The sequence below is a fragment of the Heterodontus francisci genome, unplaced genomic scaffold (assembly GCF_036365525.1).
Source record: "Heterodontus francisci isolate sHetFra1 unplaced genomic scaffold, sHetFra1.hap1 HAP1_SCAFFOLD_50, whole genome shotgun sequence".
Taxonomy (NCBI): Eukaryota; Metazoa; Chordata; class Chondrichthyes; order Heterodontiformes; family Heterodontidae; genus Heterodontus; species Heterodontus francisci.
Genome location: NW_027140867.1, coordinates 4,822,338 through 4,844,476, shown reverse-complemented (window position 1 = coordinate 4,844,476; position 22,139 = coordinate 4,822,338).

The window sequence follows — 22,139 nt, the reverse complement described above, 5'->3', positions numbered from 1 at the left end:
AAAGACACACACTTACACCAAGTAACACAGACACACACTGACACCCAGTAACGCAGACACACACTTACACCAAGTAACACAGACATACACTGACACCAAGTAACAAAGACATACACTGATACCCAGTAACAAAGACACACACTTACACCAAGTAACACAGATATACAATGGCACCAAGTAACAAAGACATGCACTGATACCCAGTAACAAAGACACACACTTACACCAAGTAACACAGATATACAATGGCACCAAGTAACAAAGACATGCACTGACACCCAGTAACACAGACACTCACGGACACCAAGTAACAAAGACACACACTTACACCAAGTAACACAGACTCATACTGACACCCAGTAACACAGACACACACTTACACCAAGTAACACAGACATACACTGACACCAAGTAACAAAGACATACACTGTTACCCAGAAACACAGACACACACTTACACCAAATAACACATACATACACTGACACGAAGTAACAAAGACATACACTGATACCCAGTAACACAGACACACACTTACACCAAGTAACAAAGACATACACTGATACCCAGTAACACAGACACACACTTACACCAAGTAACAAAGACATACACTGACACCCAGTAACAAAGACATACACAGACACCCAGTAACACAGACACACACGGACATCAAGTAACAAAGACACACACTTACACCAAGTAACACAGACACACACTGACACCCAGTAACACAGACAAACATTTGCACCAAGTAACACAGACATACACTGACACCAATTAACAAAGACATAAACTGATACCCAGTAACACAGGCACACACAGAGCGGGGAGGGGGGGGGCGTGGTGCACATTGGCGCAGTGGTTAGCACCGCAGCCTCACAGCTCCAGGGACCCGGGTTCGATTCTCGGTCCTTCCAGTGCGGAGTTTGCAAGTTCTCCCTGTGTCTGCGTGGTTTTCCTCCGGGTGCTCCGGTTTTCTCCCACATGCCAAAGACTTGCAGGTTGATAGGTTAATTGGCCATCATAAATTGCCCCTAGTATAGGTAGGTGGTAGGGAAATATATAGGGATAGGTAGGGATGTGATAGGAATATGGGATTCGTATAGGATTAGTATAAATGGGTGGTTGATGGTGGGTCCAGACTCGGTGGGCCGAAGGGCCTGTTTCAGTGCTGTATCTCCAAACTAAACTAAATACTGACACCTAGTGTCACAGACACACACTGACACCCAGTAACACAAACTGAAACACAGGAACAAAGACATGCACTGACACCCAGGAATACTGACACCAAGTAACAAAGACACACACTTACACCAAGTAACAAAGAGATACACTGACACCAAGTAACAAACACATACACTGACATCAAGTTACAAAGACATACACTGATCCCCAGTAACACAGGCACACACTTGCACCAAGTAACAAAGACAGACACTGATGCCCAGCAACACAGACACACATGGACAACAAGTAACAAACACATACACTGACATCAAGTAACAAAGACACACATTGACCCCCAGTAACACAGACACACACAGACCCCCAGTAACACAGACAGACACTGATACCCAGTAACAAAGACATACACTGACACCAAGTCACAAAGACATGCACTGTTACCCAGTCACAAAGACATACACTTACACCAAGTAACACAGACATACACTGACACCAAGTAACAAAGACATACACTGATACCCAGTAACACAGGCACACACTTACACCAAGTAATAAAGACAGACACTGATGCCCAGCAACACAGACACACACGGACACCAAGTAACAAAGACACACACTGACACCAAGTAACACAGACATGCACTGACACCCAGTAATACAGACAAACACTTACACCAATTAACGCAGACATACACTGACACCAAGTAACAAAGACAGAACCTGATTCCCAGTAACACAGGCACACACTGGGGGCGCGGGGGGGGGCACATTGGCGCAGTGGCTGGCACAGCAGCCTCACAGCTCCAGGGACCCGGGTTCGATTCTGGGTACTGCCTGTGCGGTGTTTGCAAGTTCTCCCTGTGTCTGCGTGGGTTTCCACCGGGTGCTCCGGTTTCTTCCCACATCCCAAAGACTTGCAGGTTGATAGGTTAATTGGCCATCATAAATTACCCCTAGTATAGGTAGGTGGTAACGAAATATATAGGGACCGGTGGGGATGATATTGGAATATGGAAATCGTGTAGGAATAGTATAAATGGGTGGTTGATGGACGGCACAGACTCGGTCGGCCGAAGGGCCAGTTTCATTGCTGTTTCTCTAAAGTCAACTAAATACTGACCCTGGTGTCACAGACGCACACTGACATCCAGTAACACACACTGATGCACAGCAACAAAGACATACACTGACACCCAGGAACACAGGCACACACTGACACCAAGTAACAAAGACATACACTTACACCAAGTAACAAAGACATACACTGACACCAAGTAACAAAGACATCCACTGACACCAAGTAACACAAACACACACTTACACCAAGTTACAAAGACATACACTGACACCCAGTAACAAAGACATACACTGACACCAAGTCACAAACACATACACTTACACCAAGTAACAAAGACATACACTGATACCCAGTAACACAGACACACACTGACACCCAGTTAGAAACACACACTGGCCCCCAGTAACACAGACACACACTGACCCCCAGTAACACAGACATACACTGATACCCAGCAACACAGACACACACCTACACCAAGTAACAAAGACATACACTGACACCAAGTAACAAAGACATACACTTACACCAAGTAACACAGACATATACTGACACCAAGTAACAAAGATATACAGTTACACCAAGTAACAAAGACTCACATTTACACCAAGTAACAAAGTCATCCACTGACACCAAGTAACAAAGACATACAGGGATACCCAGTAACACAGACACACACTTACACCAAGTAACATAGACATACACTGACACCAAGTAACAAAGACACACTATTACACCAAGTAACACCGACATAGACTGACGCCAAGTAACAAAGACATACACTTACACCAAATAACACAGACATACACTGACACCAAGTAACAAAGACAGAAAATTACACCAAGTAACACAGACACACACTGACACCCAGTAATACAAACAAACACACTGATACCCAGTAACACAGACACACACTGACACCAAGTCACAAAGACACACACTGACACCCAGTAACAAAGACATACACTGACACGAAGTCACGAAGACATACACTGATACCAAGTAACACAGACATACACTGGCACCAAGTAACAAAGACATACACTGTTACCCAGTAACACAGAAACACACTTCCACCAAGTAACAAAGACATACACTGATACCAAGTAACACAGACACACACGTACACCAAGTCACACATACACACACTTGCACCAAGTAACAGAGACATACACTGACAACAAGTAACAAAGACATACACTTACACCAAGTAAAACAGACATACACTGACACCAAGTAACAAAGACATACAATTACACCAAGTAACAAAGACACACACTTACACCAAGTAACACAGACATACACAGACACCATGTAACAAAGACATGCACTGATACCCAGTAACACAGACATACACTAACGCCAAGTAACAAAGACATGCACTGACACCAAGAATCAAAGATATACACTGATACCCAGTAACACAGACACACACTTACAACAAGTAACAAAGACATACACTGACACCCAGTAACAACGACATACACTGACACCAAGTCACAAAGACGTACACTGATGCCCAGTAACACAGAAACACACTTACACCAAGTAACAAAGACATACACTGATACCAAGTAACACAGACACACACTTACACCAAGTCACACATACACACACTTGCACCAAGTAACAAAGACATACACTGAAAACAAGTAACAAAGACATACACTTACACCAAGTAACACAGACATACACTGACACCAAGTAACAAAGACATAGAATTACACCAAGTAACAAAGACACACACTTACACCAAGTAACACAGACATACACTGACACCATGTAACAAAGACATGCACTGATACCCAGTAACACAGACATACACTAACGCCAAGTAACAAAGACATACATTGACACCAAGAATCAAAGACATACACTGATACCCAGTAACACAGACACACTTACAACAAGTAAAAAAGACATACACTGACACCCAGTAACAAAGACATACACTGACACCAAGTCACAAAGACGTACACTGATACCCAGTAACACAGACACACACTTACACCAAGTAACAAAGACAAACACTGACACCAAGTAACAAAGACATACACTGACAACAAGAAACAAAGACATACATTTACACCAAGTAACACAGACACACACTGACACCCAGTAACACAAACAAACACACACTGACACCCAGTAACATAGAGAAACACTGACACACAGTAACAAAGACATACACGGACACACACTGACACCAAGTAACAAGGACATTCACTGACACCCAGTAACAAAAACATACACTGAAACCAAGTCACAAAGACATACACTGATACCCAGTAACACAGACACACACTTCCACCAAGTAACAAAGACATACACTGATACCCAGTTACACTGACACACACTGACACGAAGTAACAAAGTCTAACACATACACACACTGACACCCAGTAACAAAGACATACACTGACACCAAGTCACAAAGACATACACTGATACCCAGTAACACAGACACACACTTCCACCAAGTAACAAAGACAAACACTGATACCCTGTAACACAGACACACACTTACACCAAGTAACAAAGACATACACTGACACCAAGTAACAAAGTCATAAACTGACACCCAGTAACACAGACACACACTTACACCAAGTAACACAGACATACACTGACACCAAGTAACAAAGAAATACACTGATACCCAGTAACAAAGACATACACTGACACCCAGTAACAAAGACATACACAGACACCCAGTAACACAGACACACACGGACACCAAGTAACAAAGACGCACACTTACACCAAGTAACACAGACACACACTGACACCCAGTAACACAGACACACACTTACACCAAGTAACACAGACATACACTGACACCAAGTAACAAAGACATACACTGACACCAAGTAACAAAGTCATAAACTGACACTCAGTAACACAGACACACACTTACACCAAGTAACACAGACATACACTGACACCAAGTAACAAAGAAATACACTGATACCCAGTAACAAAGACATACACTGACACCCAGTAACAAAGACATACACTGACACCAAGTCACAAAGACGTACACTGATACCCAGTAACACAGACACACACTTACACCAAGTAACAAAGACAAACACTGACACCAAGTAACAAAGACATACACTGACAACAAGAAACAAAGACATACATTTACACCAAGTAACACAGACACACACTGACACCCAGTAACACAAACAAACACACACTGACACCCGATAACATAGAGAAACACTGACACACAGTAACAAAGACATACACGGACACACACTGACACCAAGTAACAAGGACATTCACTGACACCCAGTAACAAAAACATTCACTGACACCAAGTCACAAAGACATACACTGATACCCAGTAACACAGACACACACTTCCACCAAGTAACAAATACAAATACTGATACCCAGTAACACAGACACACACTTACACCAAGTAACAAAGACATACAGTGATACCCAGTTAAACTGACACACACTGACACCAAGTAACAAAGTCTAACACATACACACACTGACACCCAGTAACAAAGACATACACTGACACCAAGTCACAAAGACATACACTGATACCCAGTAACACAGACACACACTTCCACCAAGTAACAAAGACAAACACTGATATCCTGTAACACAGACACACACTTACACCAAGTAACAAAGACATACACTGACACCAAGTAACAAAGTCATAAACTGACACCCAGTAACACAGACACACACTTACACCAAGTAACACAGACATACACTGACACCAAGTAACAAAGAAATACACTGATACCCAGTAACAAAGACATACACTGACACCCAGTAACAAAGACATACACAGACACCCAGTAACACAGACACACACGGACACCAAGTAACAAAGACGCACACTTACACCAAGTAACACAGACACACACTGACACCCAGTAACACAGACACACACTTACACCAAGTAACACAGACATACACTGACACCAAGTAACAAAGACATACACTGACACCAAGTAACAAAGTCATAAACTGACACCCAGTAACACAGACACACACGGACACCAAGTAACAAAGACGCACACTTACACCAAGTAACACAGACACACACTGACACCCAGTAACACAGACACACACTTACACCAAGTAACACAGACATACACTGACACCAAGTAACAAAGACATACACTGACACCCAGTAACAAAGACATACACAGACACCCAGTAACACAGACACACATGGACACCAAGTAACAAAGACGCACACTTACACCAAGTAACACAGACACACACTGACACCCAGTAACACAGACAAACATTTACACCAAGTAACACAGACATACACTGACACCAAGTAACAAAGACATACACTGATACCCAGTAACACATGCACACACAGAGCGGGGGAGGGGGTTGCGGGGTGCACATTGGCGCAGTGGTTAGCACCGCAGCCTCACAGCTCCAGGGACCCGGGTTCGATTCTGGGTACTTCCAGTGCGGAGTTTGCAAGTTCTCCCTGTGTCTGCGTGTTTCTCCTCCGGGTGCTCCGGTTTTCTCCCAAATGCCAATGACTTGCAGGTTGATAGGTTAATCGGCCATTATAAATTTCCCCTAGTATAGCTAGGTGGTAGGGAAATATATAGGGACCTGTGGGGTTGTTATTGGAATATGGGATTCGTGTAGGATTAGTATAAATGGGTGGTTGATGGTCGGTCCAGACTCGGTGGGCCGAAGGGCCTGTTTCAGTGCTGTATCTCCAAACTAAACAAAATACTGACACCTACTGTCACAGATACACACTGACACCCAGAAACACACACTGACACACAGTAACAAAGACAGACACTGACACCCAGGAACACTGACACCAAGTAACAAAGACACACACTTACACCAAGTAACAAAGACATACACTGACACAAAGTAACAAAGACACACACTTACACCAAGTAACAAACACATACACTGACACCAAGTAACCAAGACATACACTGATACCCAGTAACACAGACACACACTTACACCCAGTAACACACACACTGACTTCCAGTTAGAAACACACACTGGCCCCCAGTAACACAGACAGACATTGATACACAGTAACAAAGACATACACTGACACCAAGTCACAAAGACATACACTGTTACCCAGTCACACAGACACACACTTACACCAAGTAACACAGACATACACTGACACCAAGTAACAAAGACATACACTGATACCCAGTAACACAGACACACACTTACACCAAGTAACAAAGACAGACACTGATGCCCAGTAACACAGACACACACGGACACCAAGTAACAAAGACACACACTTACACCAAGTAACACAGACACACACTGACACCCAGTAATACAGACAAACACTTGCACCAATTAACGCAGACATACACTGACACGAAGTCACAAAGACATAAACTGATACCCAGTAACACAGGCACACACTGGGGGGTGGGGGGGGGCAATTTGGCGCAGTGGCTGGCACAGCAGCCTCACAGCTCCAGGGACCCGGCTTCGATTCTGGGTACTGCCTGTGCGGAGTTTGCAAGTTCACCCAGTGTCTGCGTGGGTTTCCACCGGGTGCTCCGGTTTCCTCCCACATGCCAAAGACTAGCAGGTTGATAGGTTAATTGGCCATCATATATTACCCCTAGTATAGGTAGGTGGTAGGGAAATATATAGGGACCGGTGGGGATGATATTGGAATATGGGATTCGTGTAGGATTAGTATAAATGGGTGGTTGATGGACGGCACAGACTCGGTCGGCCGAAGGGCCAGTTTCATTGCTGTATCTCCAAAGTAAACTAAATACTGACACCTAATGTCACAGACACACACTGACACCCAGTAACACACACTGATGCACAGCAACAAAGACATAAACTGACACCCAGGAACACAGACACAGACTGACACCAAGTAACAAAGACACACACTTACACCAAGTAACAAAGACATACACTGACACCAAGTAACAAAGACACACACTTACACCAAGTAACAAAGAAATACACTTACACCAAGTAACAAAGACATACACTGACACCAAGTAACAAAGACATCCACTGACACCAAGTAACACAAACACACACTTACACCAAGTAACAAAGACATACACTGACACCCAGTAACAAAGACATACACTTACACCAAGTAACAGAGACATACACTGATACCCAGTAACACAGACACACACTTACACCCAGTAATACACACACTGACACCCAGTTAGAAACACACACTGGCCCCCAGTAACACAGACACACACTGACCCCCAGTAACACAGACATACACTGATACCCAGGAACACAGTCACACACCTACACCAAGTAACAAAGACATACACTGACACCAAGTAACAAAGACATACACTTACACCAAGTAACAAAGACTCACACTTACACCAAGTAACACAGACATCCACTGACACCAAGTAACAAAGACATACAGGGATACCCAGTAACACAGACACACACTTACACCAAGTAACAAAGACATACACTGACACCAAGTAACAAAGACACACACTTACTCCAAGTAACACCGACATAGACTGACGCCAAGTAACAAAGACATACACTTACACCAAGTAACGCAGACATACACTGACACCAAGTAACAAAGACAGACAATTACACCAAGTAACACAGACACACACTGACACCCAGTAACACAAACAAACACACTGACACCCAGTAATACAGACACACACTGACATCAAGTCACAAAGAAACACACTGACACCCAGTAACAAAGACATACACTGACACCAAGTCACAAAGACATACACTGATACCAAGTAACACAGACATACACTGACACCAAGTAACAAAGACATACACTGTTACCCAGTAACACAGAATCACACTTACACCAAGTAACAAAGACATACACTGATACCAAGTAACACAGACACACACTTACACCAAGTCACACATACACACACTTACACCATGTAACAAAGACATACACTGACAACACGTAACAAAGACATACACTTACACCAAGTAACACAGACATACACTGACACCAAGTAACAAAGACATACAATTACACCAAGTAACACAGACACACACTGACACCAAGTAACAAAGACATACACTGACACCAAGAATCAAAGACATACACTGACACCAAGTAACACATACATACACTGACACCATGTAACAAAGACATACACTGACAACAAGTAACAAAGACATACACTTACACCAAGTAACACAGACATACACTGACACCATGTAACAAAGACATGCACTGATAGCCAGGAACACAGACATACACTAACGCCAAGTAACAAAGACATACACTGACACCAAGAATCAAAGACATGCACTGATACCCAGTAACACAGACACACACCTACAACAAGTAACAAAGACATGCACTGCCACCCAGTAACAAAGACATACACTGACAACAAGTCACAAAGACGTACACTGATGCCCAGTAACACAGACACACACTTACACCAAGTAACAAAGACAAACACTGACACCAAGTAACAAAGACATACACTGACAACAAGAAACAAAGACATACATTTACACCAAGTAACACAGACACACACTGACACCAAGTAACAAAGACAGACAATTACACCAAGTAACACAGACACACACTGACACCCAGTAACACAAACAAACACACTGACACCCATTAAAACAGACACACACTGACACCAAGTCACAAAGACACACACTGACACCCAGTAACAAAGACATACACTGACACCAAGTCACAAAGACATACACTGATACCAAGTAACACAGACATACACTGACACCAAGTAACAAAGACATACACTGTTACCCAGTAACACAGAAACACACTTACACCAAGTAACAAAGACATACACTGATACCAAGTAACACAGACACACACTTACACCAAGTCACACATACACACACTTACACCATGTAACAAAGACATACACTGACAACAAGTAACAAAGACATACACTTACACCAAGTAACACAGACATACACTGACTCCAAGTAACAAAGACATACAATTACACCAAGTAACACAGACACACACTGACACCAAGTAACAAAGACATACACTGACACCAAGAATCAAAGACGTACACTTACACCAAGTAACACAGACATACACTGACATCATGTAACAAAGACATACACTGACAACAAGTAACAAAGACATACACTTACACCAAGTAACACAGACATACACTGACACCATGTAACAAAGACATGCACTGATACCCAGGAACACAGACATACACTAACGCCAAGTAACAAAGACTAACACAGACACACACTGTCACCAAGTAACAAAGACATGCACTGTCACCCAGTAACAAAGACATGCACTGACACCAAGTCACAAAGACATACACTGATACCCAGTAACACAGACACACACTTACACCAAGTAATAAAAGACAAACACTGACACCAAGTAACAAAGACATACACTTACACCAAGTAATACAGACATACACTGACACCAAGCAACAAAGACATACACTTACATCAAGTCACAAAGACACACACTTACACCAAGTAACACAGACATACACTGACACCAAGTAACAAAGACATACACTGATACCCAGTAACACAGACACACACTTACACCAAGTAACAAAGACATACAATGACACCCAGTAGCAAAGAAACACACTGACACCATGTAACAAAGAAATACACTGACACCAAGTAACAAAGACATACACTGACACCAAGTAACAAAGACACACACTTACACAAAGTAACACAGACATACACTGACACCAAGTAACAAAGACATACACTGACTCCCAGTAACACGGACACACACTTACATCAAGTAACAAAGACATACACTGACACCAAGTAACAAAGACATACCCTGATACCCAGAAACACAGACACACACTTACAACAAGTAACAAAGACACACAATAAACCAAGTAACACAGACATACACTGACACCAAGTAACAAAGAAATACACTGATACCCAGTAACACAGACACACACTTACACCAAGTAACAAAGACATACAATGACACCCAGTAGCAAAGACACACAGTGACACCATGTAACACAGAAATACCCTGACACCAAGTAACAAAGACATACACTGACACCAAGTAACAAAGACACACACTTACACCAAGTAACACAGACATACACTTACACCAAGTAACAAAGACATACACTGACACCAAGTAACAAAGATATAAACTGACACGCAGTAACAAAGACATACACTGACAGCAAGTCACAAAGACATACACTGATACCCAGTAACACAGACACACACTTACTCCAAGTAACAAAGACATACACTGACAGCAAGTAACAAAGACGTACACTGATACCCAGTAACACAAACAAACACACACTGACACCCAGTAACACAGAGAAACACTGATACACAGTAACAAAGACATACACTGACACCAAGTAACACAGACACACACTGACACCCAGTAACAAAGACATACACTGAAACCAAGTCACAAAGACATACACTGATATCAAGTCACAAAGACATACAATGATACCCAGCAACACAGACACACACTGACACCAAGTAACAAACACATACACTGACACGAAGTAACAAAGGCATACACTTACACCAAGTAACAAAGACACACACTGACACCAAGTAACACAGACATACACTGACACCAAGCAACAAAGACATACACTGATACCCAGTAACACAGACACACACTTACACCAAGTAACAAAGACATACAATGACACCCAGTAGCAAAGACTCACACTGACACCATGTAACAAAGACATACACTGATACCCAGTAACACAGACACACACTTACACCAAGTAACAAAGACATACAATGACACCCAGTAGCAAAGACACACACTGACACCATGTAACAAAGACATACACTGATACCCAGTAACACAGACACACACTTACACCAAGAAACAAAGACACACACTTACACCAAGTAACACAGACATACACTGACACCAAGTAACAAAGACATACACTGATACCCAGTAACACAGACACACACTTACACCAAGTAACAAAGACACACACTTACACCAAGTAACACAGACATGCACTGACACCAAGTAACAAAGACAGACACTGACACCCAGTAACACAGACACACACTTACATCAAGTAACAAAGACATACACTGACACCAAGTAACAAAGACATACCCTGATACCCAGAAACACAGACACACACTTACAACAAGTAACAAAGACACACAATAAACCAAGTAACACAGACATACACTGACACCAAGTAACAAAGACATACACTGATACCCAGTAACACAGACACACACTTACACCAAGTAACAAAGACATACAATGACACCCAGTAGCAAAGACACACACTGACACCATGTAACACAGAAATACACTGACACCAAGTAACAAAGACATACACTGACACCAAGTAACAAAGACACACACTTACACCAAGTAACACAGACATACACTTACACCAAGTAACAAAGACATACACCGACACCAAGTAACAAAGATATAAACTGACACGCAGTAACAAAGACATACACTGACAGCAAATCACAAAGACATACACTGATACCCAGTAACACAGACACACACTTACTCCAAGTAACAAAGACATACACTGACACCAAGTAACAAACACGTACACTGATACCCAGTAACACAAACAAACACACACTGACACCCAGTAACACAGAGAAACACTGATACACAGTAACAAAGACATACACTGACACCAAGTAACACAGACACACACTGACACCCAGTAACAAAGACATACACTGAAACCAAGTCACAAAGACATACACTGATATCAAGTCACAAAGACATACAATGATACCCAGCAACACAGACACACACTGACACCAAGTAACAAACACATACACTGACACGAAGTAACAAAGGCATACACTTACACCAAGTAACAAAGACACACACTGACACCAAGTAACACAGACATACACTGACACCAAGTAACAAAGACATACACTGATACCCAGTAACACAGACACACACTTACACCAAGTAACAAAGACATACAATGACACCCAGTAGCAAAGACACACACTGACACCATGTAACAAAGACATACACTGATACCCAGTAACACAGACACACACTTACACCAAGTAACAAAGACATACAATGACACCCAGTAGCAAAGACACACACTGACACCATGTAACAAAGACATACACTGATACCCAGTAACACAGACACACACTTACACCAAGTAACAAAGACACACACTTACACCCAGTAACACAGACATACACTGACACCAAGTAACAAAGACATACACTGATACCCAGTAACACAGACACACAATTACACCAAGTAACAAAGACACACACTTACACCAAGTAACACAGACATGCACTGACACCAAGTAACAAAGACAGACACTGACACCCAGTAACACAGACACACACTTACATCAAGTAACAAAGACATACACTGACACCAAGTAACAAAGACATACCCTGATACCCAGAAACACAGACACACACTTACAACAAGTAACAAAGACACACAATAAACCAAGTAACACAGACATACACTGACACCAAGTAACAAAGACATACACTGACACCAAGTAACAAAGATATAAACTGACACACAGTAACAAAGACATACACTGACACCAAGTCACAAAGACATACACTGATACCCAGTAACACAGACACACACTTACACCAAGTAACAAAGACATACACTGACACCAAGTCGCAAAGACATGCACTGACACCAAGTAACATAGACATACACTGATACCCAGTAACACAGACACACACATACACCAAGTAACAAAGACATACACTTACACCAAGAAACACAGACATACACTGACACCAAGTAACAAAGACATACAATTACACCAAGTAACAATGACACGCACTTACACCAAGTAACACAGACATACACTGACATCAAGCAACAATGACAGACACTGATACCCAGTAACACAGACACACACTAACACCAAGTAACACAGACATACACTGACACCAAGTAACAAAGACGTACACTGATACCCAGTAACGCAGGCACACACCGGGGGGTGGGGAGACATTGGCGCAGTGGTTAGCACCGCAGCCTTACAGCTCCAGGGACCCGGGTTCGATTCTGGGTACTGCCTGTGTGGAGTTTGCAAGTTCTCCCTCTGTCTGCGTCAGTTTCTTCCGGGTGCTTCTGTTTCCTCCCACATGCCAATTACTTGCAGGTTGATAGGTTAATTGGCCATCATAAATGGCCCTTTGTTTTGGTAGGTGGTAGGGAAATATATTGGGACTGTTGGGGACGTGATTGGAATAGGGGATTAGTGTAGGATTAGTATAAATGGGTGGTTGATGGTCGGCACAGACTCGGTGGGCCGAAGGGCCTGTTTACGTGCTGTCTCTCTAAACTAAACTAAATACTGACACCTAGTGCCACAGACACACACTGACACCCAGAACCACAAACAAACACACACTGACACCGAGTAACACAGAGAAACACTGATACACTGTAACAAAGACATACACTGACACCAAGTAACACAGACACACACTGACACCCAGTAACAAAGACATACACTGACACCAAGTCACAAAGACATACACTGATATCAAGTCACAAAGACATACAATGATACCCAGCAACACAGACACACACTGACACCAAGTAACAAACACATACACTGACACGAAGTAACAAAGGCATACACTTACACCAAGTAACAAAGACACACACTGACACCAAGTAACACAGACATGCACTGACACAAAGTAACAAAGACAGACAATTACACCAAGTAACAAAGACATCCAGCTACACCAAGTATTTTGACATAAACTGACACCAAGTAACAAAGACATACACTGATACCCAGTAACACAGACACACACATACACCAAGTAACAAAGACATACAGTGACACCAAGTCACAAAGACAAACACTGACACCCAATAACAAAGACATACACTGACACCAAGTCACAAAGACATACACTGATACCCAGTAACACAGACACACACTTACACCAAGTAACACAGACATACACTGACACCAAGTAACAAAGATATACACTGATACCCAGTAACAGAGACACACACTTAAACCAAGTAACAAATACAGACACTGATACACAGTAAAACAGACACACACTTACACCAAGTAACAAAGACATACACTGACACCAAGTAAGAAAGACATACAATTACCACAAGTAACAAAGACACACACTTACACCAAGTAACACAGACATACACTGATACCCAGTAACACAGACACACACTTCCACCAAGTAACAAAGACAGACACTGATACCCAGTAAAATAGACACACACTTACACCAAGTAACAAAGACATACACTGACACCAAGTAACAAAGACATAAACTGACGCCCAGTAACACAGACACACACTTACACCAAGTAACAAAGACATACACTGATACCCAGTAACACAGAGACACACTTACACCAAGTAACACAGACATACATTGACACCAAGTAACAAAGAAATACACTGATACCCAGTAACACAGACACACACTTACACCAAGTAACAAAGACAAACACTGACACCAAGTAACAAAGACACACACTGACACCAACTAACAAAGACATACACTAATACCCAGTAACACAGACACACACTTCCAACAAGTGACAAGGACATACACTGATACCAAGTAACACAGACACACAATGACACCCAGTAGCAAAGACACACACTGACACCATGTAACACAGAAATACACTGACACCAAGTAACAAAGACATACACTGACACCAAGTAACAAAGACACACACTTACACCAAGTAACACAGACAGACACTGACACCAAGTAACAAAGACATACACTGATACCCAGTAACACAGACACACACTTACATCAAGTAACAAAGACATACACTGACACCAAGTAACAAAGACATACCCTGATACCCAGAAACACAGACACACACTTACAACAAGTAACAAAGACACACAATAAACCAAGTAACACAGACATACACTGACACCAAGTAACAAAGACATACACTGATACCCAGTAACACAGACACACACTTACACCAAGTAACAAAGACATACAATGACACCCAGTAGCAAAGACACACACTGACACCATGTAACACAGACATACACTGACACCAAGTAACAAAGACATACACTGACACCAAGTAACAAAGACACACACTTACACCAAGTAACACAGACATACACTGACACCAAGTAACAAAGACAGACACTGACACCCAGTAACACAGACACACACTTACATCAAGTAACAAAGACACACACTTACACCAAGTAACACAGACATACACTGACACCAAGTAACAAAGACAGACACTGACACCCAGTAACACAGACACACACTTACATCAAGTAACACAGACACACTCTTACACCAAGTAACAAAGACATACAGTGACACCAAGTCACAAATACATACACTGATACCCAGTAACACAGACACACACTTACACCAAGTAACAAAGACATACACTGATACCCAGTAACAGAGACACACACTTAAACCAAGTAACAAAGACAGACACTGATACACATTAAAACAGACACACACTTACACCAAGTAACAAAGACATACACTGACACCAAGTAAGAAAGACATACAATTACCACTTGTAACAAAGACACACACTGACACCAAGTAACACAGACATACACTGATACCCAGTAACACAGACACACACTTCCACCAAGTAACAAAGACAGACAATGATACCCAGTAACATAGACACTCACTTACACCAAGTAACAAAGACATACACTGACACCAAGTAACAAAGACATAAACTGACGCCCGGTAACACAGACACACACTTACACCAAGTAACAAAGACATACACTGATACCCAGTAAAACAGACACACAAGGACACCAAGTAACACAGACATACATTGACACCAAGTAACAAAGAAATACACTGACACCCAGTAACACAGACACGCACTTACACCAAGTAACAAAGACATACACTGACACCAAGTAACAAAGACACACACTGACACCAAGTAACAAAAACATACACTAATACCCAGTAACACAGACACACACCTCCAACAAGTGACAAAGACATACACTGATACCAAGTAACACAGACACACACTTACAGCAAGTAACAAAGTCATACACTGACACCAAGTAACAAAGACATACCCTGATACCCAGAAACACAGACACACACTTACAACAAGTAACAAAGACACACAATAAACCAAGTAACACAGACATACACTGACACCAAGTAACAAAGACATACACTGACACCAAGTAACAAAGATATAAACTGACACACAGTAACAAAGACATACACTGACACCAAGTCACAAAGACATACACTGATACCCAGTAACACAGACACACACTTACACCAAGTAACAAAGACATACACTGACACCAAGTCGCAAAGACATACTCTGACACCAAGTAACAAAGACATACACTGATACCCAGTAACACAGACACACACATACACCAAGTAACAAAGACATACACTTACACCAAGAAACACAGACATACACTGACACCAAGTACCAAAGACAAACAATTACACCAAGTAACAAAGACACGCACTTACACCAAGTAACACAGACATACACTGACATCAAGCAACAATGACAGACACTGATACCCAGTAACACAGACACACACTAACACCATGTAACAAAGACATACACTGATACCCAGTAACACAGAAACACACTTACACCAAGTAACACAGACATACACTGACACCAAGTAACAAAGACGTACACTGATACCCAGTAACGCAGGCACACACTGGGGGGTGGGGGGACATTGGCGCAGTGGTTAGCACCGCAGCCTTACAGCTCCAGGGACCCGGGTTCGATTCTGGGTACTGCCTGTGTGGAGTTTGCAAGTTCTCCCTCTGTCTGCGTCAGTTTCTTCCGGGTGCTTCTGTTTCCTCCCACATGCCAATGACTTGCAGGTTGATAGGTTAATTGGCCATCATACATGGCCCTTTGTATAGGTAGGTGGTAGGGAAATATATTGGGACTGTTGGGGACGTGATAGGAATAGGGGATTAGTGTAGGATTACTATAAATGGGTGGTTGATGGTCGGCACAGACTCGGTGGGCCGAAGGGCCTGTTTACGTGCTGTCTCTCTAAACTAAACTAAATATTGACACCGAGTGTCACAGAAACACACTGACACCCAGTAACACAAACAAACACTCACTGACACCCAGTAACACAGAGAAACACTGATACAAAGTAACAAAGACATACACTGACACCAAGTAACACAGACACACACTGACACCCAGTAACAAAGACATACACTGACACCAAGTCACAAAGACATACACTGATATCAAGTCACAAAGACATACAATGATACCCAGCAACACAGACACACACTGACACAAAGTAACAAACACATACACTGACACGAAGTAACAAAGGCATACACTTACACCAAGTAACAAAGACACACACTGACACCAAGTAACACAAACATACACTGACACAAAGTAACAAAGACAGACAATTACACCAAGTAACAAAGACATCCAGCTACACCAAGTATTTTGACATAAACTGACACCAAGTAACAAAGACATACACTGATACCCAGTAACACAGACACACACTTACACCAAGTAACAAAGACATACAGTGACACCAAGTCACAAAGACAAACACTGACACCCAATAACAAAGACATACACTGACACCAAGTCACAAAGACATACACTGATACCCAGTAACACAGACACACACTTACACCAAGTAACACAGACATACACTGACACCAAGTAACAAAGACATACACTGATACCCAGTAACAGAGACACACACTTAAACCAAGTAACAAAGACAGACACTGATACACAGTAAAACAGACACACACTTACACCAAGTAACAAAGACATACACTGACACCAAGTAAGAAAGACATACAATTACCACAAGTAACAAAGACACACACTTACACCAAGTAACACAGACATACCCTGATACCCAGTAACACAGACACACACTTACACCAAGTAACAAAGACATACACTGATACCCAGTAACACAGACACACACTTACACCAAGTAACAAAGACATACACTGACACCAAGTAACAAAGACATAAACTGACGCCCAGTAACACGGACACACACTTACACCAAGTAACAAAGACATACACTGATACCCAGTAACACAGACACACACTTACACCAAGTAACACAGACATACATTGACACCAAGTAACAAAGAAATACACTGATACCCAGTAACACAGACACACACTTACACCAAGTAACAAAGACATACACTGACACCAAGTAACAAAGACACACACTGACACCAAGTAACAAAGACATACACTAATACCCAGTAACACAGACACACACTTCCAACAAGTGACAAAGACATACACTGATACCAAGTAACACAGACACACACTTACAGCAAGTAACACAGACATACACTGACACCAAGTAACAAAGACATACACTGATACGCAGTAACATAGGCACATACTGGGGGGGGGGGGCACATTGGCGCAGTGGTTCGCACCGCAGCCTCACAGCTCCAGGGACCCGGGTTCGATTCTGGGTACTGCCTGTGCGGAGTTTGCAAGTTCTCCCTGTGTCTGCGTGGGTTTCCTCCGGGTGCTCCGGTTTCCTCCCACATGCCAAAGACTTGCAGGTTGATAGGTTAATTGGCCATCATAATTTGCCCCTAGTATAGGTAGGTGGTAGGGAAATATATAGGGACAGGTGGGGATGTGATAGAAATACGGGATTAGTGTGGGATTAGTATAAATGGGAGGTTGATGGTCGGCACAGACTCGGTGGGCCGAAGGGCCATTTAAAGTGCTGTATCTCTAAACTAAAATAAATACTGACACCTAGTGTCACAGACACACACTGACAGCCAGTAACACAAACAAACAGACACTGACACCCAGTAACGCAGAGAACCACAGATACACAGTAACAAAGACATGCACTTACACCAAGTAACACAGACATACACTGACACCAAGTAACAAAGACAGACACTGACACCCAGTAACACAGACACACACTTACATCAAGTAACACAGACACACTCTTACACCAAGTAACAAAGACATACAGTGACACCAAGTCACAAAGACATACACTGATACCCAGTAACACAGACACACACTTACACCAAGTAACACAGACATACACTGACACCAAGTAACAAAGACATACACTGATACCCAGTAACAGAGACACACACTTAAACCAAGTAACAAAGACAGACACTGATACACAGTAAAACAGACACACACTTACACCAAGTAACAAAGACATACACTGACACCAAGTAAGAAAGACATACAATTACCACTTGTAACAAAGACACACACTTACACCAAGTAACACAGACATACACTGATACCCAGTAACACAGACACACACTTCCACCAAGTAACAAAGACAGACAATGATACCCAGTAACATAGACACTCACTTACACCAAGTAACAAAGACATACACTGACACCAAGTAACAAAGACATAAACTGACGCCCGGTAACACAGACACACACTTACACCAAGTAACAAAGACATACACTGATACCCAGTAAAACAGACACACACTTACACCAAGTAACACAGACATACATTGACACCAAGTAACAAAGAAATACACTGACACCCAGTAACACTGACACACACTTACACCAAGTAACAAAGACATACACTGACACCAAGTAACAAAGACACACACTGACACCAAGTAACAAAAACATACACTAATACCCAGTAACACAGACACACACCTCCAACAAGTGACAAAGACATACACTGATACCAAGTAACACAGACACACACTTACAGCAAGTAACAAAGACATACACTGACACCAAGTAACAAAGACATACCCTGATACCCAGAAACACAGACACACACTTACAACAAGTAACAAAGACACACAATAAACCAAGTAACACAGACATACACTGACACCAAGTAACAAAGACATACACTGACACCAAGTCACAAAGATATAAACTGACGCACAGTAACAAAGACATACACTGACACCAAGTCACAAAGACATACACTGATACCCAGTAACACAGACACACACTTACACCAAGTAACAAAGACATACATTGACACCAAGTCGCAAAGACATACACTGACACCAAGTAACAAAGACATACACTGATACCCAGTAACACAGACACACACATACACCAAGTAACAAAGACATACACTTACACCAAGAAACACAGACATACACTGACACCAAGTACCAAAGACAAACAATTACACCAAGTAACAAAGACACGCACTTACACCAAGTAACACAGACATACACTGACATCAAGCAACAATGACAGACACTGATACCCAGTAACACAGACACACACTAACACCATGTAACAAAGACATACACTGTTACCCAGTAACACAGAAACACACTTACACCAAGTAACACAGACATACACTGACACCAAGTAACAAAGACGTACACTGATACCCAGTAACGCAGGCACACACTGGGGGGTGGGGGGACATTGGCGCAGTGGTTAGCACCGCAGCCTTACAGCTCCAGGGACCAGGGTTCGATTCTGGGTACTGCCTGTGTGGAGTTTGCAAGTTCTCCCTCTGTCTGCGTCAGTTTCTTCCGGGTGCTTCTGTTTCCTCCCACATGCCAATGACTTGCAGGTTGATAGGTTAATTGGCCATCATAAATGGCCCTTTGTATAGGTAGGTGGTAGGGAAATATATTGGGACTGTTGGGGACGTGATAGGAATAGGGGATTAGTGTAGGATTACTATAAATGGGTGGTTGATGGTCGGCACAGACTCGGTGGGCCGAAGGGCCTGTTTACGTGCTGTCTCTCTAAACTAAACTAAATATTGACACCGAGTGTCACAGAAACACACTG